The 22672-nt window shown below is 38.1% G+C and overlaps 1 protein-coding gene and 1 long non-coding RNA gene across 2 annotated transcripts in view; one reads left to right on the forward strand and one right to left on the reverse strand.

Annotated features, from left to right (window-relative positions):
- Nucleotides 1-11483, reverse strand: part of LOC127851019 (uncharacterized) — a 145386-nt gene extending 133903 nt beyond the window's left edge. The window contains exon 1 of the mRNA XM_052384447.1: nucleotides 11420-11483. The gene's annotated coding sequence lies outside the window, so the exon portion shown is untranslated. The remainder of the gene's footprint in view (nucleotides 1-11419) is intronic.
- The window catches only part of LOC127851054 (uncharacterized), a 217662-nt gene that overhangs the window by 182931 nt on the left and 12059 nt on the right, over nucleotides 1-22672 (forward strand). The gene's annotated exons all lie outside the window — the stretch shown is intronic.

Genomic DNA, 22672 nt, shown 5'->3' on the forward strand with positions numbered 1-22672 from the left:
ACATACATTCAACCTCGTGGACTGCACAGGCTAATATGGGACGACACTTTCCACACATACATTCAACCTCGTGGATTGCACAGGCTAATCTGGGACGATACTTTCCACACATACATTCAACCTCGTGGACTGCACTGGCTTATCTGGAACGACATTCTCCACACATACATTCAACCTCGTGGACTGCACAGGCTAATCTGGGACAACACTTTCCACACATACATTCAACCTCGTGGACTGCTAGTCCTTATCTGGGACGACACTTTCCACACATATATTCAACCTCGTGGACTGCACAGGCTTATCTGGGACGACACTTTCCACACATACATTTAACCTCATGGACTGCACAGGCTTATCTCTTGGACTACACTTTCCACACATACATTTAACCTCGTGGACTGCACAGGCTTATCTGGGACGACACTTTCCACACATACATTCAACCCCGTGGACAGCACAGACTTATCTGGGACGACACTTTCCACACATTCATTTAACCTCGTGGACTGCACAGGCTTATCTGGGACAACACTTTCCACACATACATTTAACCTCGTGGACTGCACAGGCTTATATGGGACGACACTTTCCACACATACATTTAACCTTGTGGACTGCACAGGCTTATCTGGTACTACACTTTCCACACATACATTCAACCTCGTGAACTGCACAGGCTTATCTGGAAGACACTTTCCATACATACATTCAACCTCGTGGACTGCACAGGCTAATCTGGGACGATATTTTCCACACATACATTCAACCCCGTGGACAGCACGGGCTTATCTGGGACGACACTTTCCACACATATATTCAACCTCGTGGACTGTACAGGCTTATCTGGAAAACACTTTCCATACATACATTCAACCTTGTTGACTGCACAGGCTAATCTGGGAAGACACTTTCCCCACATACATTCAACCTCGTGGACAGCATAGGCTTATGTGGGACGATACTTTCCACACATACATTCAACCCCATGGACTGCACAGGCTAATCTGGGACAACACTTTCCACACATACATTTAACCTCGTGGACTGCACAGGCTTATCTGGGACGACACTTTCCACACATACATTTTACCTCGTGGACTTCACAGGCTTATCTGGGACAACACTATCCACACATACATTTAACCTCCTGGACTGCACAGGCTTATCTGGTACGACACTTTCCACACATACATTTAACCTCGTGGACTGCACAGGCTAATCTGGGACGACACTTTCCACACATACATTCAACCTCGTTGCCAGCACAGGCTAATCTGAGACAACACTTTCCACACATACATTCAACCTCGTGGACTGCACAGGTTTATCTGGGACAACACTTTCCACACATACATTCAACCTCGTGGACTGCACAAGCTTATCTGGGACAACACTTTCCACACATACATTTAACCTCGTGGACTGCACAGGCTTATCTGGGACGACACTTTACCCACATACATTCAACCTCATGGACTGCACAGGCTTATCTGGGACGATACTTTCCACACAAACATTTAACCTCGTGGACTGCACAGGCTAATCTGGGACGACACTTTCCACACATACATTTAACCCCATGGACTGCACAGACTTATCTGGGACGACACTTTCCACACATACATTTAACCCCGTTGACTGCACAGGCTTATCTGGGATGACACTTTCCACACATACATTCAACCTCGTGGACTGCACAAGCTTATCTGGGACAACACTTTCCACACATACAATTAACCTCGTGGACTGCACAGGCTTATCTGGGACGACACTTTACCCACATACATTCAACCTCATGGACTGCACAGGCTTATCTGGGACGATACTTTCCACACAAACATTTAACCTCGTGGACTGCACAGGCTAATCTGGGACGACACTTTCCACACATACATTTAACCCCATGGACTGCACAGACTTATCTGGGACGACACTTTCCACACATACATTTAACCCCGTTGACTGCACAGGCTTATCTGGGATGACACTTTCCACACATACATTCATCCCGGTTGACTGCACAGACTTATCTGGGACGACACTTTCCACACATACATTTAACCTCTTGGACTGTACAGGCTTATCTGGGACGACACTTTCCCCACATACATTCAACCTCGTGGACTGCACAGGCTAATCCAGGACGACACTTTCCCCACATACATTTAACCTCGTGGACTGCACAGGCTTATCTGGGACGACACTTTCCACATACATTTAACCCCGTTGACTGCACAGGCTTATCTGGGACGACACTTTCCACACATACATTCAACCTCGTGGACTGCACAGGCTTATCTGGGACGACACTTTCCACACATACATTTAACCTCGTGGACTGCACAGGCTTATCTGGGACGACACTTTCCCCACATACATTCAACCTCATGGACAGCACAGGCTAATCCGGGACGACACTTTAAGTAAAAGCATTTAGCCCTGTTTTCCTAGAACTAGGCTATTTATTTTTGGGTCATTTCACATAACCTTGATATAATTATGCCTAAATCTATTAAGTTAAGCTGTCCAAACAAACACATCAACTAATATTCAGAAATCTGTAAACAAAGCCTTTTAAATGTCTTATAAATTCCTATTGAAAAAAGGACAATTGTATGTCATGACAATTTTTGCAAAACATAACACAATACAGCATACTTGATACAAATTACAACATACAACATAGATACAACAAACAAATTACAGGGATGAGTTCTGCACATCCTTATCTTCAACTGGTTTTAATGTACCTTCAACAACATACTGAGCTGGCATGCAACCATTTTACCTATCATCGCAGATAATGATGTGAAAATGGGGAGGCTGAATCATGAAGCTGATAAGAACAGCCGAACAATTCTGCAGTCCTAGATTTCAGTTATGCCACCTGTGATACATTGAAACTTCAGTCAGATATACATCTAGTAAAAAAGAAATAAACCTTTAATGCTTAGAATGCTGCAGTTATACAAGAAATTATACTATAAAAAAAGATTCACACAAGTGCTGTCCCATAAGTGTGTCAAGACTCTACTATTTTTCGACTTGCTAAGATACATATATATTTATAATTTATTACTCAAATTTGACTTCTCCCTCTCTTGTACATGTATATTTGTTTTTGTTGTTTTTATGTTATTGTTATAGAATTTTTAAACATATTCTATATGCTGTAATCCAATTGTCCTAGACCTTTTCATTTATTGATACTTTATTATACAACTTATGACATTCAATTCTGATCACATTTCATGCCCTTATTTATTTTACTATATTTGAACATGTATACTCATGGACTGTATGTCTATTGTATATTGTATAAACAGATATAAACCTATTTAAAACAGTGACATAAAGACAGTGATTTTTTGAACAAGGAACCGAACTTGCTGGTGAAATGTATGCAAGTTCACATGAAAGGCAATTTTATAATAGTTTTATAATATTGACAATCAATTGGTTTAAAATGATTAGGGATCAAACTCTTCCATAAGCAAGTTAGCACTACATAGTACAACAGTAAAGACAGACATGCTGATATTTCTGCATAAAAAAGATATATAACTGACTAAACATACACTTATTTATAGCCCTCTCAAACCGAATGACTTCAATATACCCCCTCTCAAACTTCCTTTTGCAGAATTATAATTACATAATTATATACAAATATAATGGTAATGATATTGTGATCAATCTCCATAAAACAAAACACATATTGTGTGTTTACATGTTTGTAAATGTATTTTTTCTAAAGGTCAGAATATCAAAGGCATCTGGAAAAACAATTTGAGAATAAATCAAACTTCAGCAAACATGATTCAGGTTGAGATAAATATAACAAGAGCACCGCCTTGCGGGTGCAGACCGCTCATCTATTTTCTTTTTAAAGGTGAAGGGACTCTCATTTTCAATCACAAAGGAGGGAGGAGTGGAGTGAAGAGGGGTGTATAGTGTGGGGTTGTGGACATTTATTACATTATCTTCCAAAAAGCGAAAAAAAAAAAAAAAAAAAAAAAAAATCGGGGGGGGGGGGGGGGGGGGGGTTGGGTGCGATGGTTGGACGGTATTTCAAACATAACAGTTTTTAAAAAAAAAATGGGAGGGGGGGGGGGGGTATAGTGTGAGGGTGTGGTGGTAATTTGTGAGATGATCTTAAAAAAAAAAAAAAAAAAAAAAAAAAAAAAAAATTGGCGGGGGGTGGAGGGGGGGGGGTGGGGGTGGGGGGGTATAGTGTGAGGGTGTGGTGGTCATTTGTGAGATGATCTTAAAAAAAAAAAAAATAAAAAAAAAAAAAAATAAAAAAAAATAGGGGGGGGGAGGGGGGAGGGGGGGGAGGGGGGGGAGGGCACGGGGGTGGAGTCTATTGTGGTTTGTCAGGTAAGAGTAGTTTCATCAAAGTATCAATCAAATCTAATCATAAATAAAGAAGTTATGGCAATTTAAGCAAAATTTAATAATTTGACCTTGAGAGTCAAGGTCATTCAAAGGTCAAAGTAAAATTCAAGTTGCCAGGTACAGTAACCTCATGATAGCATGTAAGTATTTGAAGTTTGAAAGCAATAGCCTTGATACTTAAGAAGTAAAGTGGATCGAAACACAAAATTTAACCATATATTAAAAGTTACTAAGTCAAAAAAGGGCCATAATTCCGTAACAATGACAACCAGAGTTATGCAACTTGTCCTTTTACTGTACCCTTATGATAGTTTGTGAGTGTTCCAAGTATGAAAGCAATATCTATGATACTTTAGGGGTAAAGTGGACCAAAACATAAATCTTAACCAAATTTTCAATTTTCTAAGTATAAAGGGCCCATAATTCCGTCCAAATGCCAGTCAGAGTTACATAACTTTGCCTGCACGGTCCCCTTATGATAGTTCATAAATCTTGCAAGTATGAAAGCAGTAGCTTTGATACTGTAGGAATAAAGTGGACCTAAACACAAAACTTAATCAAATTTTCAATTTTCTAAGTATAAAAAGGGCACATAATTCTGTCAAAATGCCAGTCAGAGTTACATTACTTTGCCTGCACAGTCCCCTTATGATAGTTAGTAAGTGTTGCAAGTATGAAAGCAATAGCTTTGATGCTTAAGGAATAAAATGGACCTAAACACAAAACTTAACCAAAATTGTCAATTTTCTAAGTATAAAAAGGGCACATAATTCTGTCAAAATGCATGCCAGAGTTATCTAACTTTGCCTGCCCAGTCCCCTCATGATAGTAAGTAAGTGTACCAAGTTTGAATGCAATAGCATTGATACTTACTGAGAAAAGTGGAACTAAACGCAAAACTTAACCAAAATTTTCAATTTTTTAAGTATAAAAAGGGCACATAATTCTGTCAAAATGCACACCAGAGTTATCTAACTTTGCCTGCCCAGTCCCCTCATGATAGTAAGTAAGTGTACCAAGTTTGAATGCAATAGCATTGATACTTTCTGAGAAAAGTGGACCTAAACGCAAAACTTAACCGGACGCCGACGCCAACGCCAACGCCAACGCCGACGCCGACGCCGACGCCAAGGTGATGACAATAGCTCATAATTTTTTTTCAAAAAATAGATGAGCTAAAAATGATTCACATATCCTCACAAATAACCACTGTACAGGTAAAACCAGGGCCGTAGCAAGTTGAATCAATACCTGAAGAAAAATGAGTCAACGGGATTTATTGCATGTACGTAAAGTGTTGTCTTAGATCAGCCTGTGTGCCTGCGGGAGACATTCTTGAGCCTTGAATGGCAAGTCTGCTACAACAAGAAAAAGCCGCAAAATAAACCACTGCTGAAGACGGATGAACTTGGCCAATGCTTTCCACTCCAATAATGGACAATAATAGGGATCATTGCGTGATTGAACTGGAGGTCTTCAAGGATTGGAGAGTGAAATAGTTTTACAAATATGAAAATTAAAATAGCAACAAGAGATGTGTTTGTCAGAAACACAATGCCCCCTATTGCGCCGCTTTGAAGCCATACATTTGGCCTTTGACCTTGAAGGATGACCTTGACCTTTCACCACGCAAAATGTGCTGCTCCATGAGATACACATGCATGCCAAATATCAAGTTGCTATCTTCAATATTGCAAAAGATATGAAGAAGGTTAACGTTTCGGTTAAAGTTTTTGAATTTGTTTTTTTTACCTTTGACCTTGAAGGGTGACCTTGACCTTGATCTTTCACCACTCAAAATGCGCAGCTCCATGAGATACACATGCATGCCAAATATCAAGTTGCTATCTTAAATATTGCAAAAGATATGACCAAGGTTCAAGTTTTGGTTATACCGGGGGCATAAAAAGTTCATCAAAAGACTATCAATTTCTGCCAATGAAATGGCTACACCTCAGTCTGCCAATGAAATGGCTACACCTCAGTCTGCCAATGAAATGGCTACACCTCAGTCTGCCAATGAAATGGCTACACCTCAGGTACAACAACAAGAATATGACTCATCAGAGGCACAAACATTTCAATTTCAAGTAGTCCCAGATATTCATGGAAACACTGCTTAAGTAAGATTGAATTTTCTGCAACAAAACCATTAAAATTAGACTTTATTACCTCAATTACTTGAAAAACAGCTACCTTTGCTAACCAAATGAACCCTCTTGCCAACTTCTGTAGAACACCAACGAGGAAACAAAACAGGCCTGATTTGATTTTTGAGTGCATGGCTGCCTTTTGGTGCATTTTGCAGATGACTGTTTGAATACATCCATTTCTTTTACTGCAGTCCTGTTGTTATTATGAATCATCAGTATCAACATTGTTGCCTAATTTATTTGAGCAGCACTCTGGGAAAACTGGGCTTAACCTTTTGCATGCTGGGAAATTTGTCGTCTGCTAAAATGTTGTCTGCTGAATCTCTAAAATTAGCATTTTCTTAAAAAAAAAAAAAAAAATACTATCAGAATAGCAAACAGTTTGGATCCTGATGAGACGCCACGTTCTGTGGCATTTCATCTGGATCCAAACTGTTTGCAAAGGCCTTCAAAATTCGGTTCCAGCACTCAAAGAGTTAATGCATGTTGTTCACAAAGGCTAATCAGAGACAGCAATTTCCACCTATACTTGATTTTCTTAAAATGAAAAGTTCCAAAAAGTGGACAGTGATGTCCCTGATTATCCTGTTCAAAACCGCACAGGCTAATCTGGGATGACACTTAATGCATTTAGCCCAGTTATCCCAGAACAAGGCTCATATGTAACTGGCTGTTTCAGAGAAACATATTCAACCTATTTTGTCAATTACCAGGAAATTAATCCGTCTGTATGCTAGTTTATGACTATGGGACCCATTTTGTCAATTTCCAGGCAATGTATCAGTGTGCCTGTATGTTAGTTTCTGACTTCTCATAGTCAAGCCTTCAAACTCTCAATTCAATGACTTCACTTCACTGCTAACAAATACACCACACAACTGGCAGGTTCTCAGCAAATTCATTGAGGCTCTCCAAAGACCAAAAGAACAAATGGTGGATATATATATATGTGTAGTATTTCTTAAACTTGCAAATATTTAATATTAAATACACGTCAGATGTACTAAATAGTAATTAAACAAATGATGAAGCAAGCACAAATCTTGATGCTACACAAATGAAAAAAAAATCTCGTCAACAAGGTACTAGTACAAGGCAACAACATACTTATTGCCTAATGATTTTGAAATTTTGATTTAAACAAGAATTTTCTTATAAGTATGGCATGCCAAACAATAAGCCTTGTTCTAGGTAGACTGGGGTTAATGCAAGTGGGTAGTCTGCACAGGCTAGGTAGACAGGGGTTAATGCAAGTGGGTAGTCTGCACAGGCTAGGTAGACTGGGGTTAATGCAAGTGGGTAGTCTGCACAGGCTAGGTAGACTGGGGTTAATGCAAGTGGGTAGTCTGCACAGGCTAGGTAGACTGGGGTTAATGCAAGTGGGTAGTCTGCACAGGCTAGGTAGACTGGGGTTAATGCAAGTGGGTAGTCTGCACAGGCTAGGTAGACTGGGGTTAATGCAAGTGGGTAGTCTGCACAGGCTAGGTAGACTGGGGTTAATGCAAGTGGGTAGTCTGCACAGGCTAATCAGAGACAACCTTTTCTGCACACACTAAATTTTAATTCTAGAAGTGATTTCCTCTAAATGAAAAACTCAATAGAAGCTGTCCTTGATTATCATGTGCACACTGCACAAGCTCATCTGGGACAACACGCACATGCATAAAGCCAAGTTCTCAATTTCATAAGAATCTTAGCCATGAGGCTGAGAAGATGGAGGTCTCCAAAACACAGCCAGTGTTTGTTGATGTAAAGAAATTACTTTCCTTTTTATAACTTCCCAGGATTCACTTTCTCCTATCAACCAGAGGAAGGAACAGACACCAGGGTGTTCAGAGCGTAGGTGGAGATAATACAAATATTTGGTCATGTGGGATGAATGGCGTGATCTCCATAAGCATTGAAACAATGTCATGGAATGCACCAGCAAATGTTTGGCAGGTAATAATCAATCCAAAGTCCATCTAAATGCTCAAACCCTTATCTACTCAGAAGCAAATTGAAAATGGCAATGTGCAAACAGCATAAGACCAGAATAGCCTGCGAGTAACTCATGTTATCACACTTATGTTACACAAATCATACTGGTTTGCATTTGGACAAAGTGATTTTATAATCTGATTTAACAAGCTATTTTATGAAAAAAATTGACCTTTTACCTCTAAGCATCATCTTCCCCTTTAAGGTAGGGAGACGGGGGGGGGGGGGATTATACACTGCATAAAAAGGTTTGCACTGTATTTTTTTTTTTTAACTGGGTGACAATGCGATGAAAACTGGTTGAGTAAGAAAGCGTAAATCATCAAAGAGCCTTGTTTGAGAAATTTCGAGGCCATAACTTCAAATAGCCCCAAGAGATTTGGTTGGTTATTAAACTATTAAACTTGGCCAGTCCTGTTTATACTTACAAACATTTTAAGTCAGTTTGATGATCAGATAAAAACTAGTTGGGTAAGAAAGAGGAAACCTCACAGGTCCAACAGAGGATGGACAATCAGTATGCAAACTAATTAACTCCCTTTGGGGACATTTAACGCATCTGCTACCAGCAGCTATTATAATTCTGGCCAGCAGCATAGATGCAAACAAGAAAAGGACAGGGGCTGGAAAGAGAATATACTGGTTATATGTAGCATTTTTGTGTAATGTACAGAAACATTTTGCAGGTTTCATTAACATAAAATAACTTGATAGTCTGCCAAGCAAGGCATTGGAACTCCAGGCAAGAATCTGGAGGAAATTGAGGTTACATTGCAGTTAATATGTTTTAAATAACAAAGGTTAAACGACTTTCTGGTTACTTGAAAATATGGGTTAAGTGCTCAGACAGAAGAATGTAAATTGATTCTCAAATTGTCTATTATTTACCACCAGCTGGCTTAGCTGAAACTCTGACAGGCAATCTTGCAAAGCTGGAGATGTGGACTGATAATTCAGAGTCTCTGTCAATCTTGCTGAATATCTGAATTGCCCATCATGCTCTGCCATTGTTGTTGTGATCCAGTTATACTGACCATAATAATGACCCATAAATTATACACACATCTAGTGGTTCATTATTTTGGAATCGTTTCTGTGGCCATAATACGGCCCCTGTGCAGCACCCTCAGTTTTAAATTTTCTAAATTCAGAAATAAAGAAAAAAGATTTGAAGCTTCAGAAGGTTTTTTTTTAGATTTTTGTTTGTTTTGTTGTTTTTCAATGTTCTTTTAGACATATCATACGGGTCAGAAAAACAAGGCACACTTTCCCTGGGTAAGCTGGTTTACCAGTGTAAGTGCATTGATGCAGTGATGCCAATAACTGAAAAGTGCCTAAATTGAATAATATGAAGTTGGAGAATGGTCATAGAAATGATTTCATAACCAATCGCCCACATAAGCCATGTGGCGGGGCCCTAGATCAAACCAGGGATCCTCCAATCTGTACTTCAGCACTCTACCAATAGAGCTAGCAGGCCCGATAAAATGTTAGATTATTGCTAACAAAATGTATAATTATTTATCTTAAGCTTCTCACTGTTATCTTCTTAGGCAATTGATCAGAAAATATCTCTCACCCAACAAGGATTTGTGAACTTGGGACACATTCTGATTTCTTTCTGAATCATATATGGGAAGGTATGGGGGGTCAGTTAATCAGCACACACTTGTCCAGGGACCCTTATTTTAGTTTAAACCTATTATATTAGTTAGATTGCATAGAAAACCTAAGGCTTATTTTAAACACTCGCGAGTCAGTTTCCTGGGACTAGAACAAGGACTTGGTGTCCAAGGAGGAAATATAAAAAGCGCTCCCCCAATGGGAATTGACCCTGTGACCTCCCGATCGCTAGGCTGACACCATGTCCTCTACACCACTGCTTCTTATTTTTCCAGAGCTTAGTGTACATAGTCATAACAGTTACCAGAGGTATGGGGAGAATGGATGTAGAAAGGATTTCATGAATAATCATGAACCTGGGATCAAAGCCATGAACCTGATATGTTATGTGATGCTCTTCCAATGAGCTAGCATGGCACAGATGGATATATTATGCTAAAAGGTAACAAGCAATTAAATAACATTTCATTTGTTTTGTATCAAATTATAGAACAAAATTATTTTGCAAAATGATTTATAACATTCCATTGAAGCTGAACAAGAAGTAATGTTGACCCAGTCTTTATTACACTAAGAATACTCAGAAAACCAAATAATGATGACTTAAAACTCAGAAATCATTTTTTTAATTTAAGGTAATTCTCCCGTCAAACTTGCTACAGCCGTTTATTCTCATAACCCATGTTTCTTTACCCCCAGATCTTGCAACTCTTAATAATAAGTTGAAGTGGGTTCAAATGTAGTCCGCCAGATTTGTGGTTTTCAGAAAACAACGACTCATGTGTCAAAATAACAGCATTTTTCTGTTCATCTGCATGTTTGTACATGCTTAATTATTGGAACCAATTTCTATTCAATAAATGAACCAATTTTCAAATAAAAAATGAAGGGTACACATTTGGTGGTAAACAGAAAGACACATTATCTTCATCTCTAATCATTTTTTTTACCAATACTTAAGTCTTCGTTGGGTGAATAAATTTATAAGTAGGGTCTCCCATAAAATGATAAACTATGTTCATCCTCAAGTCATTGCTTATGGATGCAAGGCAGCTCAGAATTATGAAAAAAATTAGTGACATAAATCGTAATTTCTTATCTTTAATTGATTTTTAGAGACAATCGTTTTTCATCATTTTTCACATTCACCAAAAATATTCATCAACGCATGCAAGCTTCTTTTTAACCAATATTTCTAGTCTTCAAGTAGGGAAGGCAACTCTGTGTAGTCACAAACAAAGTCACACCAATAGTTATCTTACCTTCATCTTTGCAATAATCCAAACAGATCTGTTTCGTCTGAGATAACTGTTTACTTCAACCCTGAAATATACAAGCAAACAGTTATGTGAGACTGATGTAACAATGAGGCATCTGGTTCCAGTAAGGTACCACAAATTCCTAAAACCCACAAGGCCTTGTGTTGGAAATTGTTGATATGTGAAGTATAATACAAAAAAGAAGGCACTACGGCCATATTTGTTGCCTAGATCCAAAAAACATGATATCAACAAACTCATAAAAAGAGGACAACTACGCCATGCTATACACCAAACATCAAACCCTGACCCTTGTTGTATCAGAGGAGATTTTTAATATTTATAAATATTTACTATAGAAGTCTTTATACCAGATTTGATACCTAAGGCATGGCAAGTTTTTATCATAGGGGCATGGCTTGAACTGAGACTCAGCAGAGGACCACTATATGACTTAACATGCCAAATAACAAACCTCTAAGCCTTGAGGTTTCAGATTTTTAAAATGTACACTATTAAATAAAAGACAAACAATTAAACCCTAAGAAGAGGAAAATTCAGACCACAGGCATTATTTGTGTCTTGTTCTGTGAAAATTGGGCAAAATGCATGTGCGTAAAGTGTTGTCCCAGGCTAAACAGGGATGACACTTTCCGCTTTAATGGTATTTTTCTTTTAAAGGAAGTCCCTTTTACCGAAAATCTAGTTTAAGCGGAAAGTGTTGTCCCTGATTAGCCTGTGCAGACTGCACAGGCTAATCTGGGACGACACTTTATGCACATGCATTATGCCCAGTTTTCTCAGAACATGACTCATTTGAACACACTTGGTTGAGGACCATCATATGACATTGATAACTGAATATGAAACCCCTGGCCTTTGTGGTTTCTGATTTTTAAAGTTATTTACTATACACTTCTATACTAATCTTGTGACCCTTGGGCTGGGCTAGTTTTGATCCCAAGAGCATGATTTCATCAAACTTAGTAGAGGATCACTAGATGATGATAAACGCCCAATATTAAAGCACTAACTGGAACTATTTGACAAACTATGAAAGAGGGTCACACAAGTAAACGTTTTCACGTAACTAACGCACCACACACACCGACGCACAACACAGCATCCTCAGAGCTCCCTAGCAGCACTGTTTGCTCATGTTACCTTCAGATTACCAGCCCATTCAAAAGGGGTACAAGTTAATTTAACTTAGTATTCTTCAAAATACGCCATACAAACAACTAAATATATATTCATTGATTTATGTTATTTGGTTTGTTGTAGGAATCAATCATTCCTACCCACTCTACTACGCCCAACCAGCACCCACATTCCGAAACTAGACCTTTATTACACTCAATTAGGCAATTAGCATTCTAAGGATACCTGCCCAGCCATCGATGGCAATTAATGTTCATAGCAAACCTGGGCCAGCCATCATGGCAATTAATGTTCATAGCATACCTGGGCCAGCCATCAACTTACAAGAGCTATTGGACAATCAAAACAGGAGCTAATTACAAATATCTAGCACCTTCTCTGTGGAGACCACATTAAGATCTTGGTCACTATTCTGTACAGAAATGTTGTTGTTTATATCTCAATTTCATTTCATAAACATATAACTATAATTTACATGATTTTGTTCTCCTAATTTGAATTTATATAAATAATAAAATTCAACTAGTTTTTCCTAAATCAGTGGACTTTTAGCATGAATTGCATTTTTTCCAAAAATGGTCAGGAAATGGCCTTGTGTGTCAATATTAATTTCGTTGATAAAAATACCAATTTGGTCCATTTTGTCAATAAAAAATTCCCAAATTTGGCATTTTATTAACTTAAAAAATTCCAATTTAACCAGACTCCTTTTCCCAAAATGACTAGGGAAACCCCTGCCACAAAAAACAGGTTCTGACTTTGTTTTGAGATTGTTTTAAATATGTTTGATCATGTTTGTAAAATGCACAATATATCCAGATCTGGTTCATAAAAAAGGAAAAGGCCATATTACAACAAGGGCTGTTTGTAAAACATGCATGCCCCCCTATGGGCTGTCAGTTATAATGGCAGCCATTGTGTGATACGTTTTTTGTCACTGTTACCTTGACCTTTGACCTAATGTGAAATATCATCCGAAAACCATTGTACTCTTTCGCGTCACTGTGACCTTGACCTTTGACCTAATGACCTGAAAATCAATAGGGGTCATGATCAATGTACCTATGAAGTTTCATGACCCTAGGCCCAAGATTTATTAGACGATCTTTCAAAATAAAAAAAGGAAAAAAAACAGTTTGGGGACGGGGGAGGGGGGTGGGGGGGGGGTAAGGGTGAGAGGGGGGTATAATGTTTAGTGTGTGTTATTTTTAGAATGTTTAAAAAAAAAAAATTGGGGGGGTGGGGGTGTGGGGGTAGGGGGGAGTGAGAGGGGGGTAAATGTGGGGTGTGGTAATTTATTTTTAAATTGTTAAAAAAAAAAAATTGGGGCGGAGTGTGGGGGTAGGGGGGTGAGAGGGGGGTATAATGTTGGGGGTGGTAATCTTATTTTTAAGTTGTTGTTTATAAAGAAAAAAATATTTTTTTTGGGCGGGGTGGGGGGGGGTAGGGGTGAGAGGGGGGTATAATTTGGGGTGTAGTAATTTATTAGATTGTTTTGAAAAAATTGGGTGGGGAGGTGGGGTGATTGGGGTGAGAGGGGGTTTAATGTGGGGTGTGGTAATTTATTAGATGTTTAAAAAAAAAAAAAAATTGGGGGGGGGGTGTGGGGGGGGTACGGGGGAGTGAGGGGGTATAATGTGGGGTGGGGAAATTTAATAGATGTTTAAAAACAAGATGCGTTTGTGAAACACAATGTCCCCCTATATGATGTTTGACCTTGTAGGATGACCTTGACCTTGACCCTTCACCACTCGAAATGTGCAGCTCCTTGAGATACACACGCATTTCAAATATAAAATTGCTAGCTTCAATATTGCAGAAGTGACATTACATGCGCAATTTTGACCCATATATTTGGCCTTGAAGGATGACCTTGACCTTGCACCACTCAAAATGTGCAGCTCCATGAGATACACATGCATGCCAAATATCCAGTTGCTATCTTCAATATCGCAAAAGTATTCATAAAATAAGCGATTTGGGCCACATATATTTGACCTCTGACCTTGAAGGATGACCTTGACCTTTCACCACTCAAAATGTACAGCTCCATGAGATACACATGCATGCCAAATATCAAGTTGCTATCTTCAATATTGCAAAAGTATTCATAAAATGAGCGATTTTGGCCACATATATTTGACCTCTGACCTTGAAGGATGACCTTGACCTTTCACCACTCAAAATGTGCAGCTTCATGATATACACATGCATGCCAAATATGAAGTTGCTATCTTCAATATAGCAAAAGTTATTGCAAAATGTTAAAGTTGGCGCAAACAGACAGACAGACAGACCAACCAACCAACCAACAGACAGGGCAAAAACAATATGTCCCCCACTACTATAGTGGGGGACATAAAAAAATAAAAAAAATTTGGGGGGGTGGGGGGGGGGGGGTAGGGGGTTAGGGGGGAGTGAGAAGGGGGTATAATGTGGGGTGTGGTAATTTATTAGATGTTTAAAAAAAAATTGGGGGGTGGGGGGGAAGGGGGGGGTGTGGGTGAGAGGGAGGTATAATGTGGGGTGTGGTTATTAATTAGATGTTTAAAAAATAAATATTTTTTTTGGGGGGTGGGGGGGGTAGGGGGGGGGTAGGCGGGGGGAGGTGAGAGGGGGTATACTGTGGGGTGTGGTAATTAATTAGATGTTTAAAAAATATGGGGGGGTGGGGGGGTAGGGGGGGTAGGGGGGAGTGAGAGTAGGGTATAATGTGGGGTGTGGTAATTTATTGGATGTTAAAAAAACAAGGGCTGTTTGTAAAACATGCATGCCCCCCATATGGGCTGTCCATTGTAGTGGCAGACATTGTGTGAATACGTTTTTTGTCACTGTGACCTTGACCTTTGACCTAGTGACCTGAAAATCAATAGGGGACATCTGTGAGTCATGATCAATGTATATATGAAGTTTCATGATCCTAGGCGTATGCGTTCTTGAGTTATCATCCGAAAACCATTTTACTGTTTCAGGTCACCGTCACCTTGACCTTTGACCTTGTGACCTCAAAATCAATAGGGGTCATCTGCTAGTCATGATCTATCTAACGATGAAGTTTCATGATCCTAGGCGTATGCGTTCTTGAGTTATCATCCGAAAACCATTTTACTATTTCGGGTCACCGTGACCTTGACCTTTGACCTGAAAATCAATAAGGGTCATATGCAAGTCATGATCAATCTACTTATAAAGTTTTATGATCCTAGGCGTATGCGTTTTTGAGTTATCATCCAAAAACCATTTTACTATTTCGGGTCACCGTGACCTTGACCTTTGACATAGTGACCTCAAAATCAATAGGGGTCATCTGCGAGTCATGATCAATTTACCTATGAAGTTTCATGATACTAGGCCCAAGCGTTCTTGAGTTATCATCTGACAACCACCTGGTGGACGGACCGACAGACCGACCGACATGAGCAAAGCAATATACCCCCTCTTCTTCGAAGGGGGGCATAAAAATATTTTTTTTGGGGGGGGGGTGGGGGGGGTAGGGTGGGTGGGGGTGAGAGGGGGGTATAATGTGGAATGTGGTTATTTATTAGATGATGTTTAAAAGAAAAATTTGGGGGGTGAGGTTGGGGGGGGGGGGAAATATAGGTTGATGAGATGTTGGTAAACAAGTATGCAAAATATAAAAGCAATATGTCAAGGGACAATGAAAAAAATAACAAATGATCTCACACTGACATGAACAAATATCCTCTATTTACTAATCATGAAATTTAAACTTATTGCATTTGTTTCCCCTGTATATAAGAAAGATATAATAATGTATTACCTCCCTTGTCCTGCTTATATTTATATTAATCAACAAAATTAAACATTAACAAAATATTTAATATACAAAATATACAAACAAATCTCATATTCTGATAATATTTTTACTGATCCACTTTATTTTACTCAAATGACGATGTTTCATTGGACTGATAATTATAGATTTAGGATTACAGACCAGTTGCTTAAGTTATATTGTTCAGAGTTCGCCCTGTTGGCCGCGTATGCGTTCTTAAGTTATCATCCAAAAACCATTTTACTATTTCGGGTCACCGTGACCTTGACCTTTGACCTAGTGACCTCAAAATCAATAGGGTTCATCTGCGAGTCATGATCAATGTACCTATGAAGTTTCATGATCCTAGGCCCAAGCGTTCTTGAGTTATCATCCGGAAACCACCTGGTGGACGGACCAACCGACAGACCGACACCCTGACCGACAGACCGACATGTGCAAAGCAATATACCCCCTCTTCTTTGAAGGGGGACATAATAATAAATCATTTACATAATATGTCTGCTATGACAAAGTCTGCTATTGAAATGACCAAGTGTTGACCTTGTATAAGTAACTATAATAGTTTTGTTTTGGCCATGTTTTAACTATGATTTGATTATGGATCTATAGTCAAATCATGTTTTGACTCAAGTTAAGCCATAGTCAAACCATGTTACAACCAATCAATTAATCTTATGTGATTCTGCCACATTAGACCAGCCTGCATTTGTCTTTACCTAATAATCTGACATCTGACAATTCTTGACAATGTTCAACAGTTCATTAATGTGAGTTCAATTAACATATAAAAGGGTCTTGACCTTCAGCATTCAAGGACACCAATTACCGGGTATTGAAACTTAACCTGATGACCAAGCTTTTGACCGCACATGACCCAAATTTAACCATGCCTTCATATTGTCAAGAAAAAACTTTCTTACAAGTTTGACCCAGATTCAGCCATGCCTTTATATTGTCAAGAAAAACTTTCTTACCAAGTTTCATTATGACTAAGTCATAAATGTGGCCCATACATGCCAGAAATTTTCGGGTCCAAATCAGGACAGTCCATTAAAAATGTCGGGACATTTTACCAAAAAGAAGGACACCTAAAACGATCAATCATGCCACCTTTACTGAAGTCAGTAATCAGCTAATTACTTACAAAACCTCATAATTTCTGGCAAATATTGATGATAAATGTGTTTAGAATTGCATGAACACAGACGTTCTCCATTTTTGGAAGTAAACAAACATGTGCACTCAATGCAGATGAAACCATTTGTGACTAAGGCAACATTCAACAGGATGTGCACACATCGAGCACTGTTTTTATTCAACCAATCATCCATTTACTCTAAATTTAGATTGATGCAATAATGTACAAATTATTTTCTGAAAATCAGCCATAAACGAAAGTAAATTTATGTCTCTGGTATCGGTCAGCGCTCGATTTGTTTGACATATAATACACTGAATACCGATAATAATAGTATCTTTGGACTTGATTTGGGCCATGAAATACAAAAGCAATCTGCTTAATGCACTACGATGCATCTATTCCTAGCAATTAACGACCCTTATCATAAAAATATCCTTGTGTGAATGCCCGATAAAATCAAAAATTTGCAGATATATCGCTGATAATGTGTCAAAAACAACACTGTATCACTCGACTAATAGATATGGTTTGTTAATAGGGGGCAATAAAGGGATTAGCGATGGTAATTAAAGCCAGACGGAGCTTGAATAGGGAATTTTATTATGAACTTAAAGAGCGTATATCGTTTTGTTCGAATGTCGGGACAAATAGTGTTACATCGGGACACCGGGACAAACACCCCAAAAGCAGGACTGTCCTGCCAAGATCGGGACGTCTTGCATGTATGATGTTGCCTTTAAAGAGGTAACAAGTTGTTGTTGTTTTTTATTTTACCTGGTGACCTTGACTTTAGACAAACCTGACAAATATTCAGCCCTGGCATAAATATTGTCAAGATAAAATTGGGTCAAAGTTTCATCAAGAATGAGTGAAAAATGTGGCATATAGAGTGGTTATAAGGTTTACATTTGATCTGGTGAACTAGTTTTTGGATGGTGATCCATATTAAAACTCTGTTCCAGATATTGTCAAGATAAATATTTGGACCAAGTTTCCTCAAGATTGTATCATAAATGTGGCCTCTAGAGTAATAACAATTTTTTTGGAAGATTTGACTTAATAACACAGTTTGTTTCACCAAGTTTCATCAAAACTTTAAGTCATAAATGTGGCCTTTAGAGAGGTAACAAGTTGTTGTTGTTTTGTAATTTTACCTGGTGGCCTTGTTTTTGGACACACCTGAAAATTATTCAAACCTGGCCTAAATATTGTAAAGATAAAAATTTATTCCAAGTTTTATCAAGATTTAGTAAAAATGTGGCCTCTAGAGTGGTAACTAGGTTTTCTAAGATTTATCCGACGACATAGTTGGTTTATACATTTTGACCAGATTTGAACTCAGCCTAGATATGGTCCAGATAAACATTTTGACGAAGTTTAATCACGAAAATATAGCCTTAACAGTCATAAAGAGCTTGAAGTTTTCAACTCAAATCATTATTTCTCTTTTAAATCTTTGCTATTGAAAAATGGTCAAAATATTGTCATCAAGGTTTTCAAACAGTAATACAACATTTTGATTGTCTGTTTATATTCATATTTTCTATTGTTAAGGTATTTAAATAATCCAAAATGAAAGTTACAGAAAAATTACCAGAACATAAAACAATTTTCAAATATTCCTAGATGCAAAACCCACATTATATATATAAATAATAGTATTTATTTATTTACTTATCCCGTCCAATATATATGCATAATCCTTGTCTTAAAAATAGAAAAACATGTTAGTTTCATGGTAAAAATGTAGGTAAGTTCCCACTTCACTATCAAAGTGGCATCCTTTGCTGTAACATGCAATAAACATGCTGAATCTGAGAATTCTTGATGTTGCAAAAACTAATGAAACATTTCTTATGAAACATTTCTTATTTCATAAAGATCAATCATAAACTGTAACAAGTATGATAAACATGTAGTGCATCATTTGTAAACAAATTTGAAATGGCCCAAAATATTGATCAGTTCATAAGAAGGAAATATTGTTTTAGAAGATTTGACCTAGTGACCTAGTTTTTGGAAGCACATTCAACTGATAAGAACTATATGGCATAGAAAGCTAAACATTGACCATGCAAACCACACAGTCATTGACACAAGAAATACGGTGATCACAATTGCACACTTCAAGCACTTTTTTCTCAGGTGAGCTTAATTAATTATTTGGACAAAAAAGTATTTAAACTGTAAGGAGTCACTATGCTGTAATTTTGATCACATTTTCTATGTTATTTTTTTGTATTTCCATTGAGTGAATTATGAGACATAGACCCATAAACAATTTGCTAACTTATATCTAAAGATAGCTTTTCCTGAAATAGGGCTTGTAATAGAAAGATCACCTGACCTTTCTAATGACCACATGTGGGCCAATCATGAAGATTTAACAACCAATCAACAGGGCAATAATTGAACACTAATTGGGTAACCGCATGAAGTGATCACTGCAGAATATTAGCAATGTCTGTGAAACAAAACTAGATAAGACAGAGACGATTGAAGCGAGAAAGTAACGCAACAACACTCCAGTCTCTGTGCAGTTCTCATTAGTGTTGACAAAAAAACGGTTCCTGTGCCAAAATCCTGCTCTGAAAATGCATGTTTTGCATGACATCTGCTGGTAAATGGTTTCCAGTGGAACTTGTAATACAATCTCTGGGGAAATCTGTATCTATCCAGCATCAACAGACAGATAACATGCAGCCAATGTGGCTGAAATCATACATTTGAGTCTAGGAAAATAGGGCTTAATGCATGGGCATAAAGTTCCAACCCAGATTAGCCTATGCAGTTTGCTGGCTGATCAGGGACAACACTTTCCACCTTAAGTGGATTTTTGGTAAGAAGATACATTCTTTGAACATTAATACTATTGCAGCAAAGAGTGCCATCCCTATGAGTTTGTGCAATCTGCAGAGACTAATCTGGGAGGACACTGAATGCATACATGCTAAATGGCATACATGCCATACGTCCCGGATTGTCCGGGACAGTCCCGGCAATGAAGAACTTGTCCCGCTGTCCCGGAAATCTGTCAAATGTCCCTGAATTTACAAAATCCATATATACATGTACCTTATCTTAGGCTTAACTGCACCTCGAATCTGTGTATATCTGCAGCGTCTCCATAACAATGCCTACCCGAATAGGCAGACTACGCTACGTGTCAAAATCGATCAATTAACAGGGGTCCTGTTATCATATCGATTGTCTCACGTTCGCGGTCAAACCGAAAAGGCGGCATTGTTTAATGAGGTTGTTAATTGACTTTAATCTACTACGTCATTATTTCCCGCTGCGTAAGGGCAAAGGATAGTTGTTCACACATCTGAAGTCCAACATCGCTGAGTAAAAAATTAAAAGCAGTTTATGTTCGCACGTTTAACCGACAAAGAAGTTGAGTAAAAAAGTAAGCATATAAAAACGTCATCTTCACTAGGATATTATTGTCTTGTTCTAAACCCCCAGTAAACATAACATTAAAAATAATAAGTGAATTTGAATTGCGTTCGCCATGTCAAAACGCCGGTCTTAATAACAATAACGCAGTGACGTCACCATCTATGTTTAGAACGCTTACACTGAAAACACGAGGCTTGTATCTAGTAACGGAAGTAGTAATGTTTAATTTGACGTTAATAGATCAAGTGTATTTCGGATAGGCTTTCGAACTTTTGAAATTAACGATGCGAAACAAAAAAAAACATACCAAAAATGCATATGTCTATAAATATCGCTACATTTTGAACATGTCCCGGAAAATCGGCAAAAGTCCCGGACAATTTAACTCAATGTCCCAGAATTGGTCTGAAAAATTATGGCATGTATGTAAATGGCTATGTGCAAACAGCATAAAACCAGAACATCCTGCGAGTAACTTAAAAACTTATAGTAAAATATAAATTTCTAAGGAACTACAACTGCGTGAAAATACATATCTAAGTGGAAAAGGGTTAACCAGCCTTGGTCAGAGCAAGCCTCATATTGTATGGGAGAAGTGTGAGTTACTCGCAGGCTGTTCTGGTTTTATACTGTTTGCACATAGCAATTTTCACTTTGCTTCTAAGTGGGAAATAGTTTAACATCATACCTTTAATGCGCGCTAGCATATTCATACATGTTTGTACATGTTAAAGTGTTGAGGTTATTTCTATATGTTAATTACAGGCATGTTGCATTTCCCCCCTTGCAGCTATGTTTGGAATTTAAGGTAAGAACATTCACACCATTGTAGTGGTGGAATTAGGCTGGCAGCTTAAATCTACCAAAATTTACTTTGATTATGGGTGATGTTTCATGCATCATGTACAAACATTATCATTAAGTTTCATAATAGTCATATTTTAATTGTTTGAGAAAGAAAGCAGACAATGTAATTTTGTTATAAATAAAAAGCCATAATTCATATGTACTCCATGCAATCTGGCTTTTAACAAAACTTAGCTGAGTTATTTTACCCATTCACAACATCAACAAGTTTCATTATGATCTTTTTGAACTATTTTAGTTTTATAGCAGAAAAGGTGAATTTTCCTTTATTTTATAAATCAAGGGCCATAATTCAGTAGAGCTTCAAGCAAATCTCGGCCTTCTGGGGGCTAATTGAACTTTGTCAAAACAGTATGCCCATAAACATTAGGTGTTCCCATAATTCAACATGTTTCTTAAACAGAGTTAAAAAGGGACATTTTGGAACTGTTGTTATTTTGAAGTCCTGATGGTACAAAATTGCATTTAATTCTAAGAAAGTCTCTTCTTAGGTAAAATGTAGTTACATCAGAAAGTGTTATAGTCCCTGATATGCCTCTCTGGAGGACAGTTTACCACTTAAAGCACATGCATTAAGCCCCGTTTTCCTATAACAGTATCATATGATGAGGCGGGCTAGACAGGAGAGGCACATCCAACCCAAGTGGATCCACTTGTGTTCTATATCTCGTCTACAGACTTCATCATTTATGGGTTTTTGTGCTGTTCTAAAGATAAGATACCTTAAGGTAAGCAGTTGTATGGATTTTGTGAGGTATTTGTGCTACATTCCCTTATCGCAAATGATGTTGATATAACCCCTGTATATGTCAAACATTATGAGAATTATCTTTATACACTTCACATTGCACATTACAGTTAGCAGCTGGGACAGCAAAATCATGTA

The sequence above is a fragment of the Dreissena polymorpha genome, chromosome 11 (assembly GCF_020536995.1).
Source record: "Dreissena polymorpha isolate Duluth1 chromosome 11, UMN_Dpol_1.0, whole genome shotgun sequence".
Taxonomy (NCBI): Eukaryota; Metazoa; Mollusca; class Bivalvia; order Myida; family Dreissenidae; genus Dreissena; species Dreissena polymorpha.